General features: G+C 43.0%; 4 non-coding genes across 4 annotated transcripts; all 4 read left to right on the top strand.

The window, feature by feature from the left end:
• The first annotated feature begins 413 nt into the window (after positions 1–413).
• trnan-guu (transfer RNA asparagine (anticodon GUU)) lies at positions 414–487 on the top strand. The gene has a single exon. It is a non-coding gene; the product is annotated as a tRNA-Asn (tRNA).
• Positions 488–2,832: 2,345 nt separating this feature from the next.
• Positions 2,833–2,906, top strand: trnan-guu (transfer RNA asparagine (anticodon GUU)). Its single transcript has one exon. It is a non-coding gene; the product is annotated as a tRNA-Asn (tRNA).
• Positions 2,907–5,251: 2,345 nt separating this feature from the next.
• Positions 5,252–5,325, top strand: trnan-guu (transfer RNA asparagine (anticodon GUU)). The gene has a single exon. It is a non-coding gene; the product is annotated as a tRNA-Asn (tRNA).
• Positions 5,326–11,042: 5,717 nt separating this feature from the next.
• trnan-auu (transfer RNA asparagine (anticodon AUU)) lies at positions 11,043–11,116 on the top strand. Its single transcript has one exon. It is a non-coding gene; the product is annotated as a tRNA-Asn (tRNA).
• The last annotated feature ends 1,597 nt before the right edge of the window (positions 11,117–12,713 follow it).

The following is a 12,713-nucleotide window of genomic DNA, read 5'->3' as shown; positions in this document are numbered from 1 at the left end:
GTGAGAGAACATTTTTGTTTTTTACAATGGAACGTCTGCGCGCTTTACTATCTGATAAAAGGCACTGCTGAACGAGGTTTATTGCCAAGTGTGCTTGAAAAAGTAAGCAAATACATCGGCATTATGTCAAATAACATTATCTTGCAATTTTTCCTCAATATCCAGATTAACTGCAGTATATTGAGTGCGCAATAAATTGGCGAGAGTCGATTGATTGAAAGACTTCCAGTTTTTTTTATAGCTACATTGGTACAGGGGATTTAGCTCAAAGGTAGAAAGATTGATGCCCTCGCTCTCCATTAAACACAGTTGATTGGACAGGGGCTGAACTTTCGAATGTTGCTGGCTCGCTTGAAATAAAAAAAGATGTTGCGGCTTGTCGAGTCGCAAATATTTTTTCGATTGGACTGGATGTCTCTGTGGCGCAATTGGCCAGCGCGCTCGGCTGTTAACCGGGAGGTTGGTGGTTCGAGCCCACCCAGGGACGACAAGCTATTTTGGAAGAGCTATCGCAGGCAAAATCCACGAGGTAACATTGTTTGCTGAATATCTACCTGAAACAGGTTGGAGTAACATTTTAGAGGCGCTGTGGCTTAGTTGGTCAAAGTGCCTGTCTAGTAAATCCCAGCAGTGCTTTCATGATAGCCTTTCAAGCAAATCAGTTGTTTACATGTACAGAAAAACATATCACCCGAAAGAGCTATTTTGCAATTATAGATTGAACAGTATCCCTGAATAAACAGAGTAAATGCACTCTTTTCACTCCTTGTTTCTCAGTTTGATGGTAAGGAATGATTGATGTAGACTGTTTTCGGATGACTGTTTTCTTTTGTGAAAAAGGGGAATCAGACAAAAGTTGCAAAGGCATTCAAAGGCTGTGAGTTCGAGACCCACCAGAGTCACTGTTGTAACCCCTGTTATCTACATTGGTAAATAGGAAAGCCTGCTTGTGTTATTAACTGATGAAAGGAACTGCTAAACTTGGTTCAATTACCACAGAATCCCAGTGTGCTATAGGCTGGCCACTGCTTGGTAGGAGTTTCCCGTACGTGAGTGACTGTTCCTTCCTTCCTTCACGCCCCGCTCAACCTCGTCTTCTTCTAAAGAGCTTGGCGCTGTCCTCAGAAGCTTTGGTCTTACTCCGCACCTGAGTGGCCCCACCAAGGGCAAAGGGCACACTCTGGACCTGCTAATGACAAAGCGGGTTAACATTTCAAATTACAGTGTGGTAAATGTTACTTTGTCTGATGGTTTCTGTATTTCTCCAGGTGCAATGAGTTTGCAGTCTTCTTTGCAAGACTCAGTTCAGAACAATAAAAATACCATTATTTGCAGATAACAAGCACGCAGCCAGCTAGACAACTGGAGTTAACCCATTTTGCATTTTTGGCTGACAAAACTGTCCAAGAGATCACCACAAGTCTGAGTTCCACTACATGCTGCCTTTATGCATTGTCTACCAGATTTTTAAAGTCTACGGTGAGCAGTCTGTTGGCTCCAATCACTCAAAAAGTCAACATGTCGCTTGGATCTGGAATATTCCCAAGAGCCTTAAAACTGCGGTCATTAAGCCTCTCTTAAAGAAGAGCAGTCTTGATGCCACAGTGCTAAATAATTACCGGCCCATCTCAAACCTACTACTACTACTCAGTTGTCCATTATTTTATTTTTTTTATCTTTTATTATCAAAAACATCTTACAAGTATTTACATATATTTACATAATTGTACAGACAAACATCACACACAAGTGCAAGGGAATGGGATACACAAGGGCAGGGGGAGAAGAGACAAAAAATTACAGAAAATCAAACACACAATCATTCTTCAAACTTTCTTCAGTGATGGGGGGTGATGCCTTGGATGGGGGGGTGATGCCGGGGTCAGAAGATGATGTCCAGGTTTCCAGAGGGTATAAGGTGGATCAGGGTGTTGTGGGGGATGAGGTGGGTGATGAACCGGTGCTCTGCTGCCATGTGGAGGTGTCGGAGGTGTGCGGCCAAGAGTCCTTTGAAGATGGGCCAAGGTTCTGCTGTTTTATTGTCACGGAGATGGATGTTCCTGTTGAGATATAATGTATACCGGGCTATGGAGAGGGTTACAGTTGTCCATTCAGGCGTGCAAATTATTTACAATGACAGAAAATGCGCTGCTGTTACAAATTGGAATAAGAGATGGAAAAGTATCCCTGCACACACAGATTAACTGCACTCTTTTCACTTTTTGATTCTCAGTTTGTTGGCAAGGAATGACTGACGTAGACCCATTTTGGATGAAAACCGTGTTTTGCGTTTGTGGAAATGAGCATCACGCAAGGAAGTATGGGCTCTGTGGCGCAATGGATAGCGCATTGGACTTCTAGGCATTAGTTGCAAGGGCTTTCAAAGGTTGTGGGTTGAGTCCGACTAGAGTCGCTAATGGTGAGAGAACATTTTGTTTTTTACAATGGAACGTCTGCGCGCTTTACTATCTGATAAAAGGCACTGCTGAACGAGGTTTATTGCCAAGTGTGCTTGAAAAAGTAAGCAAATACATCGGCATTATGTCAAATAACATTATCTTGCAATTTTTCCTCAATATCCAGATTAACTGCAGTATATTGAGTGCGCAATAAATTGGCGAGAGTCGATTGATTGAAAGACTTCCAGTTTTTTTTTATAGCTACATTGGTACAGGGGATTTAGCTCAAAGGTAGAAAGATTGATGCCCTCGCTCTCCATTAAACACAGTTGATTGGACAGGGGCTGAACTTTCGAATGTTGCTGGCTCGCTTTAAAAAAAAAAAGATGTTGCGGCTTGTCGAGTCGCAAATATTTTTTCAACTGTGCTGGATGTCTCTGTGGCGCAATTGGCCAGCGCGCTCGGCTGTTAACCGGGAGGTTGGTGGTTCGAGCCCACCCAGGGACGACAAGCTATTTTGGAAGAGCTATCGCAGGCAAAATCCACGAGGTAACATTGTTTGCTGAATATCTACCTGAAACAGGTTGGAGTAACATTTTAGAGGCGCTGTGGCTTAGTTGGTCAAAGTGCCTGTCTAGTAAATCCCAGCAGTGCTTTCATGATAGCCTTTCAAGCAAATCAGTTGTTTACATGTACAGAAAAACATATCACCCGAAAGAGCTATTTTGCAATTATAGATTGAACAGTATCCCTGAATAAACAGAGTAAATGCACTCTTTTCACTCCTTGTTTCTCAGTTTGATGGTAAGGAATGATTGATGTAGACCGTTTTCGGATGACTGTTTTCTTTTGTGAAAAAGGGGAATCAGACAAAAGTTGCAAAGGCATTCAAAGGCTGTGAGTTCGAGACCCACCAGAGTCACTGTTGTAACCCCTGTTATCTACATTGGTAAATAGGAAAGCCTGCTTGTGTTATTAACTGATGAAAGGAACTGCTAAACTTGGTTCAATTACCACAGAATCCCAGTGTGCTATAGGTTGGCCACTGCTTGGTAGGAGTTTCCCGTACGTGAGTGACTGTTCCTTCCTTCCTTCACGCCCCGCTCAACCTCGTCTTCTTCTAAAGAGCTTGGCGCTGTCCTCAGAAGCTTTGGTCTTACTCCGCACCTGAGTGGCCCCACCAAGGGCAAAGGGCACACTCTGGACCTGCTAATGACAAAGCGGGTTAACATTTCAAATTACAGTGTGGTAAATGTTACTTTGTCTGATGGTTTCTGTATTTCTCCAGGTGCAATGAGTTTGCAGTCTTCTTTGCAAGACTCAGTTCAGAACATTAAAAATACCATTATTTGCAGATAACAAGCACGCAGCCAGCTAGACAACTGGAGTTAACCCATTTTGCATTTTTGGCTGACAAAACTGTCCAAGAGATCACCACAAGTCTGAGTTCCACTACATGCTGCCTTTATGCATTGTCTACCAGATTTTTAAAGTCTACGGTGAGCAGTCTGTTGGCTCCAATCACTCAAAAAGTCAACATGTCGCTTGGATCTGGAATATTCCCAAGAGCCTTAAAACTGCGGTCATTAAGCCTCTCTTAAAGAAGAGCAGTCTTGATGCCACAGTGCTAAATAATTACCGGCCCATCTCAAACCTACTACTACTACTCAGTTGTCCATTATTTTATTTTTTTTATCTTTTATTATCAAAAACATCTTACAAGTATTTACATATATTTACATAATTGTACAGACAAACATCACACACAAGTGCAAGGGAATGGGATACACAAGGGCAGGGGGAGAAGAGACAAAAAATTACAGAAAATCAAACACACAATCGTTCTTCAAACTTTCTTCAGTGATGGGGGGTGATGCCGTGGATGGGGGGGTGATGCCGGGGTCAGAAGATGATGTCCAGGTTTCCAGAGGGTATAAGGTGGATCAGGGTGTTGTGGGGGATGAGGTGGGTGATGAACCGGTGCTCTGCTGCCATGTGGAGGTGTCGGAGGTGTGCGGCCAAGAGTCCTTTGAAGATGGGCCAAGGTTCTGCTGTTTTATTGTCACGGAGATGGATGTTCCTGTTGAGATATAATGTATACCGGGCTATGGAGAGGGTTACAGTTGTCCATTCAGGCGTGCAAATTATTTACAATGACAGAAAATGCGCTGCTGTTACAAATTGGAATAAGAGATGGAAAAGTATCCCTGCACACACAGATTAACTGCACTCTTTTCACTTTTTGATTCTCAGTTTGTTGGCAAGGAATGACTGACGTAGACCCATTTTGGATGAAAACCGTGTTTTGCATTTGTGGAAATGAGCATCACGCAAGGAAGTATGGGCTCTGTGGCGCAATGGATAGCGCATTGGACTTCTAGGCATTAGTTGCAAGGGCTTTCAAAGGTTGTGGGTTGAGTCCCACTAGAGTCGCTAATGGTGAGAGAACATTTTTGTTTTTTACAATGGAACGTCTGCGCGCTTTACTATCTGATAAAAGGCACTGCTGAACGAGGTTTATTGCCAAGTGTGCTTGAAAAAGTAAGCAAATACATCGGCATTATGTCAAATAACATTATCTTGCAATTTTTCCTCAATATCCAGATTAACTGCAGTATATTGAGTGCGCAATAAATTGGCGAGAGTCGATTGATTGAAAGACTTCCAGTTTTTTTTATAGCTATATTGGTACAGGGGATTTAGCTCAAAGGTAGAAAGATTGATGCCCTCACTCTCCATTAAACACAGTTGATTGGACAGGGGCTGAACTTTCGAATGTTGCTGGCTCGCTTTAAAAAAAAAAAGATGTTGCGGCTTGTCGAGTCGCAAATATTTTTTCGACTGGGCTGGATGTCTCTGTGGCGCAATTGGCCAGCGCGCTCGGCTGTTAACCGGGAGGTTGGTGGTTCGAGCCCACCCAGGGACGACAAGCTTTTTTGGAAGAGCTATCGCAGGCAAAATCCACGAGGTAACATTGTTTGCTGAATATCTACCTGAAACAGGTTGGAGTAACATTTTAGAGGCGCTGTGGCTTAGTTGGTCAAAGTGCCTGTCTAGTAAATCCCAGCAGTGCTTTCATGATAGCCTTTCAAGGAAATCAGTTGTTTACATGTACAGAAAAACATATCACCCGAAAGAGCTATTTTGCAATTATAGATTGAACAGTATCCCTGAATAAACAGAGTAAATGCACTCTTTTCACTCCTTGTTTCTCAGTTTGATTGTAAGGAATGATTGATGTAGACCGTTTTCGGATGACTGTTTTCTTTTGTGAAAAAGGGGAATCAGACAAAACTTGCAAAGGCATTCAAAGGCTGTGAGTTCGAGACCCACCAGAGTCACTGTCGTAACCCCTGTTATCTACATTGGTAAATAGGAAAGCCTGCTTGTGTTATTAACTGATGAAAGGAACTGCTAAACTTGGTTCAATTACCACAGAATCCCAGTGTGCTATAGGCTGGCCACTGCTTGGTAGGAGTTTCCAGTACGTGAGTGACTGTTCCTTCCTTCCTTCACGCCCCGCTCAACCTCGTCTTCTTCTAAAGAGCTTGGCGCTGTCCTCAGAAGCTTTGGTCTTACTCCGCACCTGAGTGGCCCCACCAAGGGCAAAGGGCACACTCTGGACCTGCTAATGACAAAGCGGGTTAACATTTCAAATTACAGTGTGGTAAATGTTACTTTGTCTGATGGTTTCTGTATTTCTCCAGGTGCAATGAGTTTGCAGTCTTCTTTGCAAGACTCAGTTCAGAACATTAAAAATACCATTATTTGCAGATAACAAGCACGCAGCCAGCTAGACAACTGGAGTTAACCCATTTTGCATTTTTGGCTGACAAAACTGTCCAAGAGATCACCACAAGTCTGAGTTCCACTACATGCTGCCTTTATGCATTGTCTACCAGATTTTTAAAGTCTACGGTGAGCAGTCTGTTGGCTCCAATCACTCAAAAAGTCAACATGTCGCTTGGATCTGGAATATTCCCAAGAGCCTTAAAACTGCGGTCATTAAGCCTCTCTTAAAGAAGAGCAGTCTTGATGCCACAGTGCTAAATAATTACCGGCCCATCTCAAACCTACTACTACTACTCAGTTGTCCATTATTTTATTTTTTTTATCTTTTATTATCAAAAACATCTTACAAGTATTTACATATATTTACATAATTGTACAGACAAACATCACACACAAGTGCAAGGGAATGGGATACACAAGGGCAGGGGGAGAAGAGACAAAAAATTACAGAAAATCAAACACACAATCGTTCTTCAAACTTTCTTCAGTGATGGGGGGTGATGCCGTGGATGGGGGGGTGATGCCGGGGTCAGAAGATGATGTCCAGGTTTCCAGAGGGTATAAGGTGGATCAGGGTGTTGTGGGGGATGAGGTGGGTGATGAACCGGTGCTCTGCTGCCATGTGGAGGTGTCGGAGGTGTGCGGCCAAGAGTCCTTTGAAGATGGGCCAAGGTTCTGCTGTTTTATTGTCACGGAGATGGATGTTCCTGTTGAGATATAATGTATACCGGGCTATGGAGAGGGTTACAGTTGTCCATTCAGGCGTGCAAATTATTTACAATGACAGAAAATGCGCTGCTGTTACAAATTGGAATAAGAGATGGAAAAGTATCCCTGCACACACAGATTAACTGCACTCTTTTCACTTTTTGATTCTCAGTTTGTTGACAAGGAATGACTGACGTAGACCCATTTTGGATGAAAACCGTGTTTTGCGTTTGTGGAAATGAGCATCACGCAAGGATGTATGGGCTCTGTGGCGCAATGGATAGCGCATTGGACTTCTAGGCATTAGTTGCAAGGGCTTTCAAAGGTTGTGGGTTGAGTCCCACCAGAGTCGCTAATGGTGAGAGCTCAGAAGGCAAGAAGAAAGAGGAAAAACATGTCCGAAACGCCCTCTCAGCCTGTGGTTACCCCACTTGGGCTCTCAACAGAGTGAAGAGAACCATGAAGCAGGACAAAAGGGAAACTGAACAGAGAAGGAAGGGTGTTTCTATCCCTTATGTCTCTGGCCTGTCGGAAAAACTGCAGAGAATTTTTAGACAACACGAAGTCCCTGTTTATTTTAAACCAGGAAACACTTTAAGACAAAAACTGGTTCATCCCAAGGACAAGTTGCCGACTCAAAAACAGAGCAATGTAGTTTATTCGATCCAATGCAGTGAAGAAAGCTGTAAAGAACGGTACATAAGTGAGACAAAACAGCCTCTACACAAGAGGCTTTATCAGCACAGAAGAAATACAAGTTCAGGACCACAGAGCGCCGTGCATCTCCATCTTGAAGCCTCTAATCACTCGTTTGAAGACGGTGAGGTGAAGGTTTTAAGCAGGGAGAAAAGATGGTTTGAAAGAGGAGTCAAGGAGGCTATTTTTGTTAAAAAAGAAAAACCTTCTTTAAACAGAAATGGAGGGCTAAGATTTAATCTTCCTGTTATTTATAATGGGATACTGAACCCCTGGAAAGGTAGAGGACCAGGACCAGGACATTTAGATGCTAATCAGGTACTCAGGGTGGTTGAGCCAGGGTCTCACAAAGACAAAGAGGATTCTAATAGCCCATTAAAATTCTGAATAGGCTAGCTCGGTAGATACAGGGGGGGAGTTTCTGTTGAAACAAACAACTCTTTCTTACTTCAGGAAGGCTCCTCCCAATGGGCGGGTCTTACCACAGAACAGTATTAATATCGGAGTTCTCGATCTAAATTCTTTTATTGACAATGACTCTTGGATGAGAGTCGAAACGTCTATTTTTTCAAACTGAGTCCAGATGACTACAACTGAAGCTTTTTCTACAATGGTGAGAGAACATTTTTGTTTTTTACAATGGAACGTCTGTGCGCTTTACTATCTGATAAAAGGCACTGCTGAACAAGGTTTATTGCCAAGTGTGCTTGAAAAAGTAAGCAAATACATCGGCATTATGTCAAATAACATTATCTTGCAATTTTTCCTCAATATCCAGATTAACTGCAGTATATTGAGTGCGCAATAAATTGGCGAGAGTCGATTGATTGAAAGACTTCCAGTTTTTTTTTATAGCTACATTGGTACAGGGGATTTAGCTCAACGGTAGAAAGATTGATGCCCTCGCTCTCCATTAAACAACGTTGATTGGACAGGGGCTGAACTTTCAAATGTTGCTGGCTCGCTTTCAAAAAAAAAAGATGTTGCGGCTTGTCGAGTCGCAAATATTTTATTTACTGGGCTGGATGTCTCTGTGGCGCAATTGGCCAGCGCGCTCGGCTGTTAACCGGGAGGTTGGTGGTTCGAGCCCACCCAGGGGCGACAAGCTATTTTGGAAGAGCTATCGCAGGCAAAATCCATGAGGTAACATTGTTTGCTGAATATCTACCTGAAACAGGTTGGAGTAACATTTTAGAGGCGCTGTGGCTTAGTTGGTCAAAGTGCCTGTCTAGTAAATCCCAGCAGTGCTTTCATGATAGCCTTTCAAGCAAATCAGTTGTTTACATGTACAGAAAAACATATCACCCGAAAGAGCTATTTAGCAATTATAGATTGAACAGTATCCCTGAATAAACAGAGTAAATGCACTCTTTTCACTCCTTGTTTCTCAGTTTGATGGTAAGGAATGATTGATGTAGACCGTTTTCGGATGACTGTTTTCTTTTGTGAAAAAGGGGAATCAGACAAAAGTTGCAAAGGCATTCAAAGGCTGTGAGTTCGAGACCCACCAGAGTCACTGTTGTAACCCCTGTTATCTACATTGGTAAATAGGAAAGCCTGCTTGTGTTATTAACTGATGAAAGGAACTGCTAAACTTGGTTCAATTACCACAGAATCCCAGTGTGCTATAGGCTGGCCACTGCTTGGTAGGAGTTTCCCGTACGTGAGTGACTGTTCCTTCCTTCCTTCACGCCCCGCTCAACCTCGTCTTCTTCTAAAGAGCTTGGCGCTGTCCTCAGAAGCTTTGGTCTTACTCCGCACCTGAGTGGCCCCACCAAGGGCAAAGGGCACACTCTGGACCTGCTAATGACAAAGCGGGTTAACATTTCAAATTACAGTGTGGTAAATGTTACTTTGTCTGATGGTTTCTGTATTTCTCCAGGTGCAATGAGTTTGCAGTCTTCTTTGCAAGACTCAGTTCAGAACATTAAAAATACCATTATTTGCAGATAACAAGCACGCAGCCAGCTAGACAACTGGAGTTAACCCATTTTGCATTTTTGGCTGACAAAACTGTCCAAGAGATCACCACAAGTCTGAGTTCCACTACATGCTGCCTTTATGCATTGTCTACCAGATTTTTAAAGTCTACGGTGAGCAGTCTGTTGGCTCCAATCACTCAAAAAGTCAACATGTCGCTTGGATCTGGAATATTCCCAAGAGCCTTAAAACTGCGGTCATTAAGCCTCTCTTAAAGAAGAGCAGTCTTGATGCCACAGTGCTAAATAATTACCGGCCCATCTCAAACCTACTACTACTACTCAGTTGTCCATTATTTTATTTTTTTTATCTTTTATTATCAAAAACATCTTACAAGTATTTACATATATTTACATAATTGTACAGACAAACATCACACACAAGTGCAAGGGAATGGGATACACAAGGGCAGGGGGAGAAGAGACAAAAAATTACAGAAAATGAAACACACAATCGTTCTTCAAACTTTCTTCAGTGATGGGGGGTGATGCCGTGGATGGGGGGGTGATGCCGGGGTCAGAAGATGATGTCCAGGTTTCCAGAGGGTATAAGGTGGATCAGGGTGTTGTGGGGGATGAGGTGGGTGATGAACCGGTGCTCTGCTGCCATGTGGAGGTGTCGGAGGTGTGCGGCCAAGAGTCCTTTGAAGATGGGCCAAGGTTCTGCTGTTTTATTGTCACGGAGATGGATGTTCCTGTTGAGATATAATGTATACCGGGCTATGGAGAGGGTTACAGTTGTCCATTCAGGCGTGCAAATTATTTACAATGACAGAAAATGCGCTGCTGTTACAAATTGGAATAAGAGATGGAAAAGTATCCCTGCACACACAGATTAACTGCACTCTTTTCACTTTTTGATTCTCAGTTTGTTGGCAAGGAATGACTGACGTAGACCCATTTTGGATGAAAACCGTGTTTTGCGTTTGTGGAAATGAGCATCACGCAAGGATGTATGGGCTCTGTGGCGCAATGGATAGCGCATTGGACTTCTAGGCATTAGTTTCAAGGGCTTTCAAAGGTTGTGGGTTGAGTCCCACTAGAGTCGCTAATGGTGAGAGAACATTTTTGTTTTTTACAATGGAACGTCTGCGCGCTTTACTATCTGATAAAAGGCACTGCTGAACGAGGTTTATTGCCAAGTGTGCTTGAAAAAGTAAGCAAATACATCGGCATTATGTCAAATAACATTATCTTGCAATTTTTCCTCAATATCCAGATTAACTGCAGTATATTGAGTGCGCAATAAATTGGCGAGAGTCGATTGATTGAAAGACTTCCAGTTTTTTTTATAGCTACATTGGTACAGGGGATTTAGCTCAAAGGTAGAAAGATTGATGCCCTCGCTCTCCATTAAACACAGTTGATTGGACAGGGGCAGAACTTTCGAATGTTGCTGGCTCGCTTTAAAAAAAAAAAAGATGTTGCGGCTTGTCGAGTCGCAAATATTTTTTCGACTGGGCTGGATGTCTCTGTGGCGCAATTGGCCAGCGCGCTTGGCTATTAACCGGGAGGTTGGTGGTTCGAGCCCACCCAGGGACGACAAGCTATTTTGGAAGAGCTATCGCAGGCAAAATCCACAAGGTAACATTGTTTGCTGAATATCTACCTGAAACAGGTTGGAGTAACATTTTAGAGGCGCTGTGGCTTAGTTGGTCAAAGTGCCTGTCTAGTAAATCCCAGCAGTGCTTTCATGATAGCCTTTCAAGCAAATCAGTTGTTTACATGTACAGAAAAACATATCACCCTAAAAGAGCTATTTTGCAAATATAGATTGAACAGTATCCATGAATAAACAGAGTAAATGCACTCTTTTCACTCCTTGTTTCTCAGTTTGATGGTAAGGAATGATTGATGTAGACCGTTTTCGGATGACTGTTTTCTTTTGTGAAAAAGGGGAATCAGACAAAAGTTGCAAAGGCATTCAAAGGCTGTGAGTTCGAGACCCACCAGAGTCACTGTTGTAACCCCTGTTATCTACATTGGTAAATAGGAAAGCCTGCTTGTGTTATTAACTGATGAAAGGAACTGCTAAACTTGGTTCAATTACCACAGAATCCCAGTGTGCTATAGGCTGGCCACTGCTTGGTAGGAGTTTCCCGTACGTGAGTGACTGTTCCTTCCTTCCTTCACGCCCCGCTCAACCTCGTCTTCTTCTAAAGAGCTTGGCGCTGTCCTCAGAAGCTTTGGTCTTACTCCGCACCTGAGTGGCCCCACCAAGGGCAAAGGGCACACTCTGGACCTGCTAATGACAAAGCGGGTTAACATTTCAAATTACAGTGTGGTAAATGTTACTTTGTCTGATGGTTTCTGTATTTCTCCAGGTGCAATGAGTTTGCAGTCTTCTTTGCAAGACTCAGTTCAGAACATTAAAAATACCATTATTTGCAGATAACAAGCACGCAGCCAGCTAGACAACTGGAGTTAACCCATTTTGCATTTTTGGCTGACAAAACTGTCCAAGAGATCACCACAAGTCTGAGTTCCACTACATGCTGCCTTTATGCATTGTCTACCAGATTTTTAAAGTCTACGGTGAGCAGTCTGTTGGCTCCAATCACTCAAAAAGTCAACATGTCGCTTGGATCTGGAATATTCCCAAGAGCCTTAAAACTGCGGTCATTAAGCCTCTCTTAAAGAAGAGCAGTCTTGATGCCACAGTGCTAAATAATTACCGGCCCATCTCAAACCTACTACTACTACTCAGTTGTCCATTATTTTATTTTTTTTATCTTTTATTATCAAAAACATCTTACAAGTATTTACATATATTTACATAATTGTACAGACAAACATCACACACAAGTGCAAGGGAATGGGATACACAAGGGCAGGGGGAGAAGAGACAAAAAATTACAGAAAATCAAACACACAATCGTTCTTCAAACTTTCTTCAGTGATGGGAGGTGATGCCGTGGATGGGGGGGTGATGCCGGGGTCAGAAGATGATGTCCAGGTTTCCAGAGGGTATAAGGTGGATCAGGGTGTTGTGGGGGATGAGGTGGGTGATGAACCGGTGCTCTGCTGCCATGTGGAGGTGTCGGAGGTGTGCGGCCAAGAGTCCTTTGAAGATGGGCCAAGGTTCTGCTGTTTTATTGTCACGGAGATGGATGTTCCTGTTGAGATATAATGTATACCG

The sequence above is a fragment of the Eucyclogobius newberryi genome, unplaced genomic scaffold, assembly GCF_026437365.1.
Source record: "Eucyclogobius newberryi isolate DKJ021-1_F unplaced genomic scaffold, fEucNew1.0.hap1 SCAF_142, whole genome shotgun sequence".
Lineage (NCBI taxonomy): Eukaryota > Metazoa > Chordata > Actinopteri > Gobiiformes > Gobiidae > Eucyclogobius > Eucyclogobius newberryi.
Note: the sequence above shows the minus strand (reverse complement) of the source record. Positions and strands in the feature narration are given on the sequence as shown.